The sequence below is a fragment of the Canis lupus genome, chromosome 11 (genome assembly GCF_011100685.1).
Source record: "Canis lupus familiaris isolate Mischka breed German Shepherd chromosome 11, alternate assembly UU_Cfam_GSD_1.0, whole genome shotgun sequence".
NCBI lineage: Eukaryota > Metazoa > Chordata > Mammalia > Carnivora > Canidae > Canis > Canis lupus.
Genome location: NC_049232.1, coordinates 43721048 through 43734245, shown reverse-complemented (window position 1 = coordinate 43734245; position 13198 = coordinate 43721048).

Sequence of the window (13198 nt, the reverse complement as noted above, 5' to 3'; positions counted from 1 at the left end):
TATGCTTTGAAAAATGAAAATTAAATTAGTAATTTCAGCATTTTAAGAAAATTATTTTTGAACTAAAGATGAACAGCATCAACAACAAAAAAACTCTGCTAGGGACAGATACTTGCAACAGAATGAAACTGGACCACTTTTTTAAACTGTATATAAAAAAAAATAAACTCAAAATGAGCTAAGGACCTAAATGTGAGACCTGAAGCCATAAAACTAGAAGAGAGCATAAGCAGTAATTTTTCTCATCAGCCATAGCAACATTTTTCTAGATCTGTGTCCTGAAGGCAAGGGAAACAAAAGCAAAAAACAAACTATTAGGATTACATCAAAATAAAAAGCTTCTGCACAGTGAAGGAAAGAATCAACAAAACCAAAAGAAAACCTACTGAATAGGAGAAGATATTTGCAAGCGACATATCTGATAAAGGGTTAATATCCAAAATATAAAGAATTTATGTAACTCAACACCAAAATAACAAACAGCCTGATTTAAAAAATGGGCAGAAGACATGAAGAGACATTTCTCCAAAGACATACAGATGGCCAACAGACACAGGTAATGTAAATCAAACCACAATGAGATACGACTTTATACCTGTCATAATGCTAAAATCCAAAACACAAGAAACAACAAATGTTGGTAAAGATGTGGAAAAAAAGGAACCGTCATGCACTAGTGGGAGTGCAAAGTAGTGCAGCCACTGAGGAAAACAGAATGGAGGTTCCCCCAAAATATGAAAAATAGAACTACTCTGTGATCCAGTAATTGCACTATGGGGTATTTATGCAAAGAATACAAAAATACTAAAGATAGATGCATCCCAATGTTTATTGCAACATTAATTACAGTAGCCAAATTGTGGAAGCAGCCCAAGAGACCATCGGAAGATGAATGGATAAAGAAGATATATGTGTCTATATATATCATATATATATTATATATATATATATCTTCTATACATACATACATATACACAATGGGAATATTACTCAACCATAAAGAATGAAATTTTCCCATTTGCAGCAACATGGATGGATGTAGAGACTATAACACTAAGTGAAATAAGTCAGAGAAAGACATATATCATATGATTTCACTCACATATGAAATTTAAGTAACAAAACAAATGAACAAAGAAAAAATTAGACAAATCAGACTCTTAATTATTGAGAACAAACTGATGGCTACTAGAGGACAGGTGGGTGGGAGAATGAGTGAAACAGGTGAAGGGGATTATGAGTACCCTTATGAGCACTGAGTAATGTATAGAATTTTGAATCACTATATTGTTCACCTGAAACTAATATAACATAATGTTAACTATACCGGAACTGAAAAAAAAAAAAAAAACTTCTGTTAAGAACAGTAAGGATTAATAACATTTTTACCATAGAAATATATTGATTTTAAAAATTAAAGATAAAGAGATTGTGCCAAATAAGTAAAATAAATATGTTAATAAAGGTGACAAGAACAGCTCAAAGTCAAATAAGGAATGAAAAAAGAAATCCGAGAAAGAGGATTAGGATAGATCATTATAGTATAATTGGCTTATATATTCTCAGGAGCGTTAATGTGTCTTGGAAATTCCAGTCTTTATAAAAGAAATAAGAAAAACCAGAACATATGTGAATTTTTATTTCGTTTTACACAGAAACTTTCAACAAGAGCAAAGAAAGGGATCACAATCACCTATTAAAAACTTGATGAGCAGGTTCTCCCAAAACCTGTCTATCAAATATTCTGAATTATTCCTCAGTAAAAAAGTCACAATGTTCTTTTTAGTTATATTTCTTGCAGTGTTATCCCTCACAATGTCTATTTTACAAGAAACTTAAAATTAAAATGGATGTGTACAGTCAATATGCACCTGTGTCTACAGGAAAAATGAGCCATAGAGGTTTTAAGAATAGCTTAGCAAGGAGGCCCTAAAGCGGAAACCAGATAATGTGTCAACTGCAGCACTTTAGCAAATCAAGGAGATTGAACACATGTTCTTATGAGGTATTCTTTTAGCCCTAAAATATGGTTACACAAACACTGAAACCTAAAATAATAAGATAGATAATAAAGGTAATTGGAAGAGGGATTCTATATGCACCTAAAACTGGGGGGGGGGGGGGGAAGAGTTCTATGAGGTCATAATCTTTAAATTAAGGTTACAATAACATATTTATTTCTGTAAGATATTAGAAGTGTTTTTAAATTCTATTAACAGAAGTTCTATGGCTGAACTGGTACTTTTTTAGAGTATGGCAATTTAGATGGCAATTCAATTTCTACCTATGTAAAGAATGTCTTCATTTTTTTAAATAACACAATAGATATATTTAATCTTAGCTTCAGCCTTCTTAAAACCACATCTTTATACAAATCATATTCCCCATAAAATTAAATTAAAACTGTTTTTCTAACAAAAATATATATTTCCCTTTCTTGATATGCTACTGTCTAACTAAGTAGACACTTGATGAAAAGCACCTTCCCACCACTCCACCAATCAAACCACACACAAACACACACACACACACACACACACACACACACAGGGTTTATCGCTCTCTCCCTCTGTATCTCTTTCCTCTTCTAACATTCATATATGTACATCATTTAGGTGCTAAGAAGCTGGCTGCTGCCCTGGTAGAAATGCCATGTTTGAAAGGATTTCCAAAAACTGCTATTCTATAAAGTATTATTTTTCACTAGCAAGATCACCAAATCACTGGCAGTTGAGACATTGTCTTGGAATTTTTATATAATAAGAAAGCAAAAAACCCACACCAAAACGCTTACTCCACATATTCTAGGTGCCATACCTGGAGAGAGAAGTCCAAAAGACCGTGTCAGAGCACGGAATAATTATGGAATTTCACTCTTTAAATCATTAACAACATAAATTCTAAACCCATTGTGCTATTTTTAAGTCTTATTATTATCATCTTGGAAATTATTTTTAAGGTATATCCAACAATGTGATTGGGTACCATTGCAATTTTACATATTCCAGGACAATTTTTTATAATTATTTGAAAATCTAGAGTATGACTATATTTGCATGGTAATTTCAAAACATCATATATTCTAGAACCTAATAGAAAGTATACAGAATCCTACAGAATGCAAGATATTAAGTGTGAGTTGTAAGAAATGTGATATTACTCATGGCACAAATACCTACTCCATATCACTGTATTATTCTTTATGGAAGTTGCTTTGTATTTCATATTTTTCTATTTGAAATCAGAATTAATCAACCTTTTCTGATATATATATTCCCAGAATCTTGTCCCAGTCATTTAGGATGTTAAACTATAACAGTATGGGTAAGCACAAAAGTCAAGCAAACATCTTACTCCACAGTGTATATGTTTGAGGGACTTAATGGGTAATGGAATGTTATCTGTACTAGAAGGGTAGGTGATGAGTAAACTAATATTGGCAGGGATTCTCTGAAGGACATTAGGCCTGAAAACAATTTCATTTGCTGCAAAATGTCACAAAGAGGGTCAAATATTCTAGTTTGGTGAAAAATGGAAAGCAGAACAAAAAAATTGAAAAGCTACTAGAGATAAAAAAAATCTGTTGCCATTAAAAAAACACTAATTATTAAAATATTCACTAGGCATACATGGGGCTTAGAAGTGATGGACACAAGATCTGGCTTCCAGAACAGTAGCAGAACACTGTTTAGTCTTCTTTACAGTGTTCAAACATTTGTGAATTTGCAATAAGGACAACCAAGGGGGATGCCTGGGTGGCTCAGCGGTTGAGCATCTGCCTTTGGCTCACGACATGATCCCGGGGTCTGGGATCGAGTCCCTCATTGGGCTCTCTGTGGGGAGCCTGCTTCTCCCTTTCCTGTGTCTCTGCCTCTCTCTCTCTATCTCTCATGAATAAATAAATAAAACTTAAAAAAAAAAGCCAACCAATGTCAGAGAAAAAATTTAACATACATGTATATTCCTCATATATGGTATTTGGCACACAGAATCTACATTTTTTGGTAATCTTTAATAGAATTTGGTTAGGACTTTGTTCTGGGTTGAAGACAGCTCCCTCAAAATTTACATCTACTTGGAATTTCAGAATGTGACTTTATTTGAAAGTAAGAGGTACGCAATTGTACTTAGCAAGATGAAGTCAGACAATTAAATCCAATGGCCACTGTCCATTTATCTTATGAAAACACAAAGATACATGGAGGAAAGAACATCATGTGAAGATGGAGAAGGAGATTGAAGTAATTCATCTATAAACCAAGAAGCACCAAGGATCTAGAAGTCCTCAGAAAGTAGAATAGCATAGAGAATAGATTCTCCCTCAGAACCTCCAGAAGGAACCAACTCTGCCAACATTGATGTCAGACCTCTCTGCTCCATAATTTCAAAAGAACAAAAAAAAATTCAAAAGAACAAATTTCTGATGTCTTACACTATCAAGTTTGTGCTGTTTTGTTATGTCAGTCCTAGGAAATTAATATGGAGCTCTTGCAATGTGTTAAAACACAATACTCTCTATACTATATTACAAAAATGCTCAGGAGTATTGGGCCACAGGACCATTAAACCAGTGATATTTCTAAATTAATTTCTATTTTTTTTAAGATTTTATTTACTTATTCATGAGAGACACAGAGAGAAAGAGAGAGAGGCAGAGACACAGGCAGAGGGAGAAGCAGGCTCCATGCAGGGAGCCTGACGTGGGACCCGATCCTGGGTCTCCAGGATAACACCCTGGGATGAAGGCAGCACTAAACTGCTGAGCCACTGGTACTGCCCTCTAAATTAATTTCTAAGGAACTAGTTTACAAGAATGTTTCACTGATGTGCCATAATCACCTAATAGAATGCTTGTGTTAAAATATAATATTTTCAGAATAATGATGTCTAATGGTTGCATTAAAAAATTTTGACATCTTTTTCTAAGCCCAGCCAAGTATATACCACAATCTCTCTCCATCTTTTGTCACAGGAATTTTCTCCTGTAATCACTAATATGACTTATTTTAGGACATATAATTCCCAGCACTCCTAGATATGGCCAAAATAATAGAAAATTATCAAAAAAATTTTTAATACACAGAGAATACTCTACATGTGACAATTCGGAAATTATTTGAGTCAACTGATACGTGAATCCCTGTGTGAATGAACAAACAGAAACTTGGCACCCACAAGTATTCAGCTTCATCAGGCCTCAAATATAAGTGCTGCCCTCTGACACTTCACTGCCCCAGATGAATATATCCTTGCTGAAGTCAGTGACTTGGTCCTCCCCCTCCCCCCAACCTCCCCACTGGCCAATCCCTTATATGCTTCTTAAGTCAATGACTAAAGCCAGAGAGAGAAAATCAGTAGCATTTCTGTTATCTTTTTGCAAGTCCTGGGAAACAAATGGCAATTCAGTCTGTTGATTTCTTATCCAGTCTCCTCTTCTGGCCCTGTGGATCCAAATCTCAGAATCTGGCCAATTCTTCAATGAAAAGAACAAATAACTTTATTTTTTTTTCTGTTGTGATCAAAAACTGTTTCCTTAAAAAAAAAAAAAAAAACAAAACTTTCAAATGTCTAATTTCCACTTTCCTTTTGTCATATTCATGTCATGTATAGTAATACTTGGGACCTGCTATTCAGGTAGTATTATACCAGAGATTATCATTATAGTGTATTTCTATAATGTAAATGCATATAATATATCAGTATACGGTAGATATGATATTATAGTTGGATAATGCTTTAAGACAGGTATTACTAAAATATTTTAAATACAAAACAAAAATAAAATTGATATCTGGAAGAATTTAAAATAATTTAAAAAACCACTTTATCCTTTCCTACCCTTATCTCTCCTTAAACTATTAAAAAATAGATACTGTAGTATGCTTTACTAAATACACATTTGTTAGTTTGTTCATGTAAAGTCATTTTCTACATTTCTATCAATAAAAAGGTTTATAAAATACAATAACAAATAGTTCTTCAATGTAGAAAGCAATTGTGATAAGCATGGAATATATCTTAATAGCTACTAGGGCAGAAGAAAGCACTATCCTTTATGAGAATAATTGTGGAGAGGGAATGAAAAAAGATTTGGGGAAGAGAGAGGGAAGCAGAAAATAGAAGAGAGGAGAAAAGAAGAAGGAAGTATAGTGAAGGAGAGGTGAGGGAAGGGAAAGGGATGGGAGGAAAAAGAAATGTCAGGAACAAAACAGGAAGGAAAGAGGGAAGAAGGAAGTAAAAGGAGAAGAAAAGAGAAAGTAGTACACCACTTAGAAATATTTCTGGTCTCTATTTTAAAAAGGGGGGTAGCAGATAGAAAAAGGAATTGTTATGCCCAAGATTAGCTAGTTAAGATCTCCATTATGTATAACTTGGGACAGACTGCAAGACAAGGGGGCTGTAGTTCACAGATAAAGATACACAATAAATGAAGGTAAGATTCTCTATTCACTATGGAGTTCACTTTTCATGGTAATAGAATTAAAGAATATTTAAACAAATGATTTTCCAAATGTGGTCCTCCAGATCTGAAACAGCATCACCAGGGAACATGGCAGAAATGCAGATTCTTAGGTCTGCAAAATCAGAAATTCTGGGAATTGGGTCCAGAAATTTGTGTTTTAAATGTTTCTAAAACATGTTGAAGTTTCAAAACCTCTGATTGAAACCATATCTTTTCAGGTAGAGCAATCTGCATGTTTTGTTCAGATGGTAGCGTGATAATGTTTGCTGAAAGGGCACAGGACACAGATCAACTAATGTTGATTTAAGTGATTGCTAGTGAACCAACTCTTCTAAAACAAAAAACTAAAGCTACAGACATATTCTTCTTTTTTTTTCCTTGCATTTTTCAATAACATGTGAACTCATTTACAGCTGTACCTTCTAATTCTTCTCTGCCCAACATCTTCAATTCTATCAGGGTCCTGCAGTCAGGGCCCCCAAGGCTGAACCTCCTGGGGACTGGAATTTCAGGGATGACACATTTTGAGGACTTATGTCTGAGTCTCCACATGGTTCATACTCTGGGCATTCAGAACTATAGTCCTCCTAGAATTTGGAACAGAGGTTTTCTACCATGAAGCAAAATCAAGCACTTTAGTCTCAGGACTGCTAGAGAGTTAAGAAAGGCTTGTAAGCTTTTACTGAGAATTTTCTGCTGTTTCTTTTTGACCACTGTGTGCTGGAACTGAGCCACACTTTTTCCTCAGGACTGATTAATTTTTAAGAAACTCCACAAGCCAGGGCACCTTACTGGCACAATTGGTTGAGTGTCCAGCTCTTGGTTTCTGCTCAGGTCATGATTGTAGGGTGGTGAGATCAGCCCCACATGGGCTCCATGCTCAGCACAGGGTCTGCTTGAGTTTCTCTCTCTCTCCTTCCCTCTGCCCTCCCAGCCCCCAACCCCACATGCTTACTCGTGCACACAATTCTTCTTAAATAAAAAATCTTTAAAAAAAACTTTAAGGAACTTCATATGTCAGCTACTTATTGGAATATATATGAGTAAATATGGTAATTAAAAACAAAAGGTCTATATATACTGAAATACACACACACTGAAATATATACTGACATATATATATGGTTTACTATCATCTGTGATTTAGGATCATCTACATCAATTGTATGCAAATATCATAACACTATGTAATGATGTGCACTGCACATTTCCTGCCAATTCTGCATTTAGTGACATCATGTTTGTGGTCCGCAGTGGTCACAAGGAAGTATTTATACCATGAAAATTGACAAACATGACAAATCATGATGCTTTTTTTTCTTCTCTCTGGAGAATCAGTTGTTAAATATTTACCTGCACATCACTGGCTATAACTGAAGATTTCTAGAAGTCCTATTAAAAATTACATTTGAGGAACAGACAGCAGAGACTGTGGAAAATTACCATAAACAGAGAAAATGTCATGTAGTTCTCTAAAAGCCAAAGCTACTCAGCTAAAAATTTTCTTATTCAACTGATTATAAGATAAAAATAAAACATTGGCATTTTTTCATATAATCAAAAACTTACTGTACAAAAGAAAAGGTAAGTGGCTAAAATGCAAACTTTTGTTAAAAGTCTAAGATTTCCTTTTGTGTTTAATAAAGCTCCAAATAGAATGGTATTACTTTCTCTCTTGGTTGATTTTCATCCATTTGTTTTTCCCTTGCTATGATGATACTTTCATTCTCTTTAAATGATACCTCTGCAGCTTCTTTTCTGAAAATGTGAAATGTCCTTTTGAAAATCAGCTCTTACTAGTGCGTGTGAAGTAAATGGTTTCTTTTTGTCAATGTTTTAAAAAGGCAAAAATAAAACGATAGGGCACAGTGAAGTTATTGAAGCAATTGAACTGGCATGTTTCATACTTCAAATTAGTATTGTTAGGTGACTCTGAAGATAAAATCTCCAGCCTTGAGAAATTTGTATTGTGAAATGGTTTCCTTATCAGTGAGGTTAATGAAGATGTCAGCAAATGGGATGAGGCTTTGCCAAATGGAATTACTTTCACCTCTAGTCCAACTTGGAAAAGGTGTTAATCAGTATATTAATCTTATCAGCAGCTGAGAAGGAGGATTTGGATGTGGCCATTTCTTCTGTTCATTAGAAAACCCTGAAAAGATAATTATTCTCAAAATCCATATTACCTATACTATGAAAAAAAAAAAAAAAAAACCTTTTACTAAAGCAAAGTCCTTTGTAAAGCAAAGACAAAGATGGATAGATGGGCCAGAATAGTTTTGAAAGAATTTAGATAGGAACATATCTAAAAAGTGTTTAAAGTTTTCTAGAGTATTCAAGAAATAACCAAGGAAAAAAAAAAAAAAAAAAGAAATAACCAAGGAAAGTATGTCAACTAAACATAATCATCAATAGAACCATCACACCACAGAAAAATTACTTGATTGAGCATGATCAATATCATAACTGAAAATGATATGCATGCTTGCAAATAGGTGTAAAATAGAAGCAATGTATGATTGGACACACAATCTGGATATTAAAAGTGGATAAAGACCCCTACCTCACACTATATAAAAAAACAAATTCTAGTAGGACCAAAGACCTGTCAAAGGTAAAATGATAAATGTTCTAGAAAATAAAATAGCAGAACATTTTCCTGACATATGGTATTCAGAGATTTTTTTTAATACAACACAGAATCATCGAACCATAAAGGAAACAATTGATATTTTGGATTGTATCAAAGTTAAGAACATCTGTTCATAAAAAATAAACATTAAGAGAGTGAAAAGGCAAAACACTGAATGAAGAAGATTTAAGAAATACATATAATAAATAATAAAATAGGTAAAGAATTCTCATAAATCAATAATAAAAGACAGGAAGATTAACTTTTATTTATTTATTTTTTTTTAATTTTTATTTATTTATGATAGGCACACAGTGAGAGAGAGAGAGAGAGGCAGAGACACAGGCAGAGGGAGAAGCAGGCTCCATGCACTGGGAGCCCGACGTGGGATTCGATCGCGGATCTCCAGGATCGCGCCCTGGGCCAAAGGCAGGCACTAAACCGCTGCGCCACCCAGGGATCCCGGAAGATTAACTTTTAAAAAATGGGGGAAAGATTTGAACAAGTATTTCACACAGAAGGTATTCTAACTTCCAATAAGTTTTTGAAAAGCCACTCAATATGATTAATTATTGGGGAAATATAAATTAAAACCAAATGAGATACTATTATATAGCAAGCTGAATAAAAATTAAAAGATTCCTAATACAAAGTGCAGATGAGGATGCAGAGTAACTTTTTTGCTTTTATCGACATTTTGCTTTTATCTACATTTTGCTTTTATCTACATTTTGCTTTTATCTACATTTTTCCACATACTGGTGATGGAAATGTAAAATTATAGAACTATTTTGAAAAACTGGGAATATTTAACAAGCATCCAGTGTAATTTTTCTTTTACTTTATATCCCAGAATGCCAATGGCTACTAGGTCTCAAACTACTAGCTTGTATCAATTGGTAATTGTGATTCAAAAGTAATGTTATTAATTTTACAATGTGACTCTGTTTACATTTGATTTCTTCATGAAACTAAGTTCTTAAGGAGATAAAATGAAGTAAAATACATTTGAATGACACCTACATATGCCCTTGAGTTATCTATAATCTTTGCAACACAACCTTGCATTTTCTGAATCGATATTCATTAACAGAAAATACAATGGAATATTACTCAGCCATTAGAAATGACAAATACCCACCATTTGCTTCAACGTGGATGGAACTGGAGGGTATTATGCTGAGTGAAGTAAGTCAGTCGGAGAAGGACAAACATTATATGTTCTCATTCATGTGGAGAATATAAATAATAGTGAAAGGGAATATAAGGGAAGGGAGAAGAAATGTGTGGGAAATATCAGAAAGGGAGACAGAACGTAAAGACTGCTAACTCTGGGAAATGAACTAGGAGTGGTAGAAGGGGAGGAGGGCGGGGGGTGGGAGTGAATGGGTGACGGGCACTGGGGGTTATTCTGTATGTTGGTAAATTGAACACCAGTAAAAAATAAATTAAAAAAAAAAAAGAAAAAAAAGAAAATCATGTGGATCACTTGACTCCCAGAGAAGGCATCTTCATTTTTTAAAAGGGCTACTTTAATGTGGCTACCTGGAAAACTCTGGTGAATATTTTAGGATGATTAGGCTTTCCTTTGTCCACCACATTATATGACATGTGGTCACCTCTGACTCTGTGGGTCTAACACTTGAGAAAGAATAAGAAGTAAGCTGTAGTCTACAGGTGGGCCTTGTTTGCCTAAGATCACAAAAGCATGATCCCAATCCAGAATAATGGAGCTCTAAATCATTAATTTATTGAAATACCTTAGTTTTAGAAAAATCAGACAATACTGACTTTTCTATGACGGCTTTATTGTTGTGCCAGCCTTAGAGTTTTTTTTGTTTGTTTGTTTTTCTCTCTCTGGGATCAAAACAAAACAAAACAAAACAAAAACAAAACAAAAGAAATAAAAAAGGACAGGAAAGTTAAGGTAGAAGAGAATAAGCCCAGTGGATGTGGCTGTATATCATACAAAAACTTAGCCAAGGGTTAAGTAACAACTGCAAGCTATTATACAAGCCTGATTCCTGACTCTGGGTCATGTCAACCCAGAGGAAAAGATGTTTTTTTCTTCATACAAAAGTACCTTTCATTCTCTTAGCCATGTTCCCTAGAGCTGCAATCTAGAAGGGCAGACTTTTTGTTATTTGTCCTTTTTCTAGCGAAACCTTAATATCTTACTCTTTTTTAATAAAATCAAATATTCACTGTAACTCTGGAATTGGATAAGAAGCTAGTATCTCTAGACCCAAGTATACTCTGAATTTATACCATAAAGTGATTGTATACTGCAAATTTAAAAGAAAAAAAAAGAGCCCAAAAACCTAAGTCCTAGTTCTGATATTTTCAATACTCAAATAACCTATTTGAATCTTAAACTCCTTTAGCAACAAAAGATGATGACAATGAAACCAGAGGTCCATCACAGTTTACAATAATGAAATGACAGATGAAAAAGTGCTTTGAAAGTGTTGCAGGGGAGCCTGGGTGACAAAGTTGGCTAAGCATTCAACTCTTAGTTTTAGCTCAGGTCATGATCTCGGGGTTCTGAGATCAAGTCCTGTGCTGGCTCTGTGCTTAGCATGGAGTCTGCTTGAGATTCTCTGTCCCTCTCTCTCTGCCCCTCCTGTTCTGCTCTCTTTCTCTCTTTCTCTCTAAAATAAATAAATAAATAAATAAAGAAGAAAGAAGAAAGAAAGAAAGAAAGAAAGAAAGAAAGAAAGAAAGAAAGAAAGAAAGAAAGAAAGAAAGAAGAAAGAAAGAAATGAAATGTTGCAAACATTATCCAAATGTAAACTGTGACCACTAGATTTTGTTGTTTTGTTTTGTTCTTTATGACATACTTTTTGACTCTGGCTTTTTGTCTGCTTCACATCATCTTCCTTCCTGCTCCCAATATTGCAGTAAGGGTTTAAAACCACAGTCACTTTTCCCATCAGTAGTCACAGGATGTTTAAGTTTGTTGTTGATTTTCTTGTTAATTTAATTAGAATTTTAATGAAATAATTGCAACTCTACATACTTCGCATGGTGATTTAGAGGATTATGTTTACTTTGAGGATTTTTTTGAAGTCTTCAGAGGAGAACAGACAATAAACAAAATATGAATAAAAATCATCACAGCAATGCATTGAGAATAGTGAAAAGGAAAATGCCTGAGAAATTCCATTTGAACGTCAATGTGTGGGGTATTTTCAAATATCCTCAATAAAGCCATTCAGTCATTTGTTACAACATTATAAGAAAAGCAGATCTCCTGAGCCTTGCCATTTTGCTTGTCAAATCATCTACTCTATATTCCTCAAAATCACTGAAAAACTCGATCATAATCTCTGAGGTACTGTTTCCCTTCACACCCTTGTTCTGTAATTCCCTCCTTTGGTTAGAGATTAATTAATTTTGTTTATTTGAGCATTCTTTTGTACTAGGAAACATAAGTGGATCATAAAGGAATATATGCACACACAACCATATACAGTATATTTGTTAAGTATAAAATATTATATACTTTAATTTAATATACTTAATGATGATGAAAATCAACAATGTATTATTTTTTAAATAGATGCATGCGCTGATTTTTTACCATGCTCTAGGATGTGTACTTTACCTATATCATATTGTTTCTCACAACAATCCTATAAGAAAGGAATAATTATCTTTGTCTTTAATATTTTATACAGAAATAAGGTGAAGTGCTTGTAAGGAGATCATGGGACAAAAAGTCTGGACTCTTAAGTATCACTCAGTAAAGAAATTTGCACTGGCAACTACTCCAGACTATACAAGTGGACATAGTCTATGGGGTTAACATGTCTTGGAGCCCTGAGTTTACTTCAAATCCCTCACTTCAACCCCACCTGTCATGCTTACTTCACCTCCAAGTCCTCTCTGCCAACTGAAGAAATGGGGTTTCATAATTTTTAATATTCCTTCCAGCTAGAACAGTTCATGAGTCAATGGGGAATATGCCTATAACTTTATGAAAAATCAGTTTAAATGTTTTATTTTTCTGAGCATCTTACAAACTATGCACAAAAGTTTTATAAGCCAAAATTATGTATACATTTTAGGAAATCTCCATAGATTTTATTTCCACAGATTGA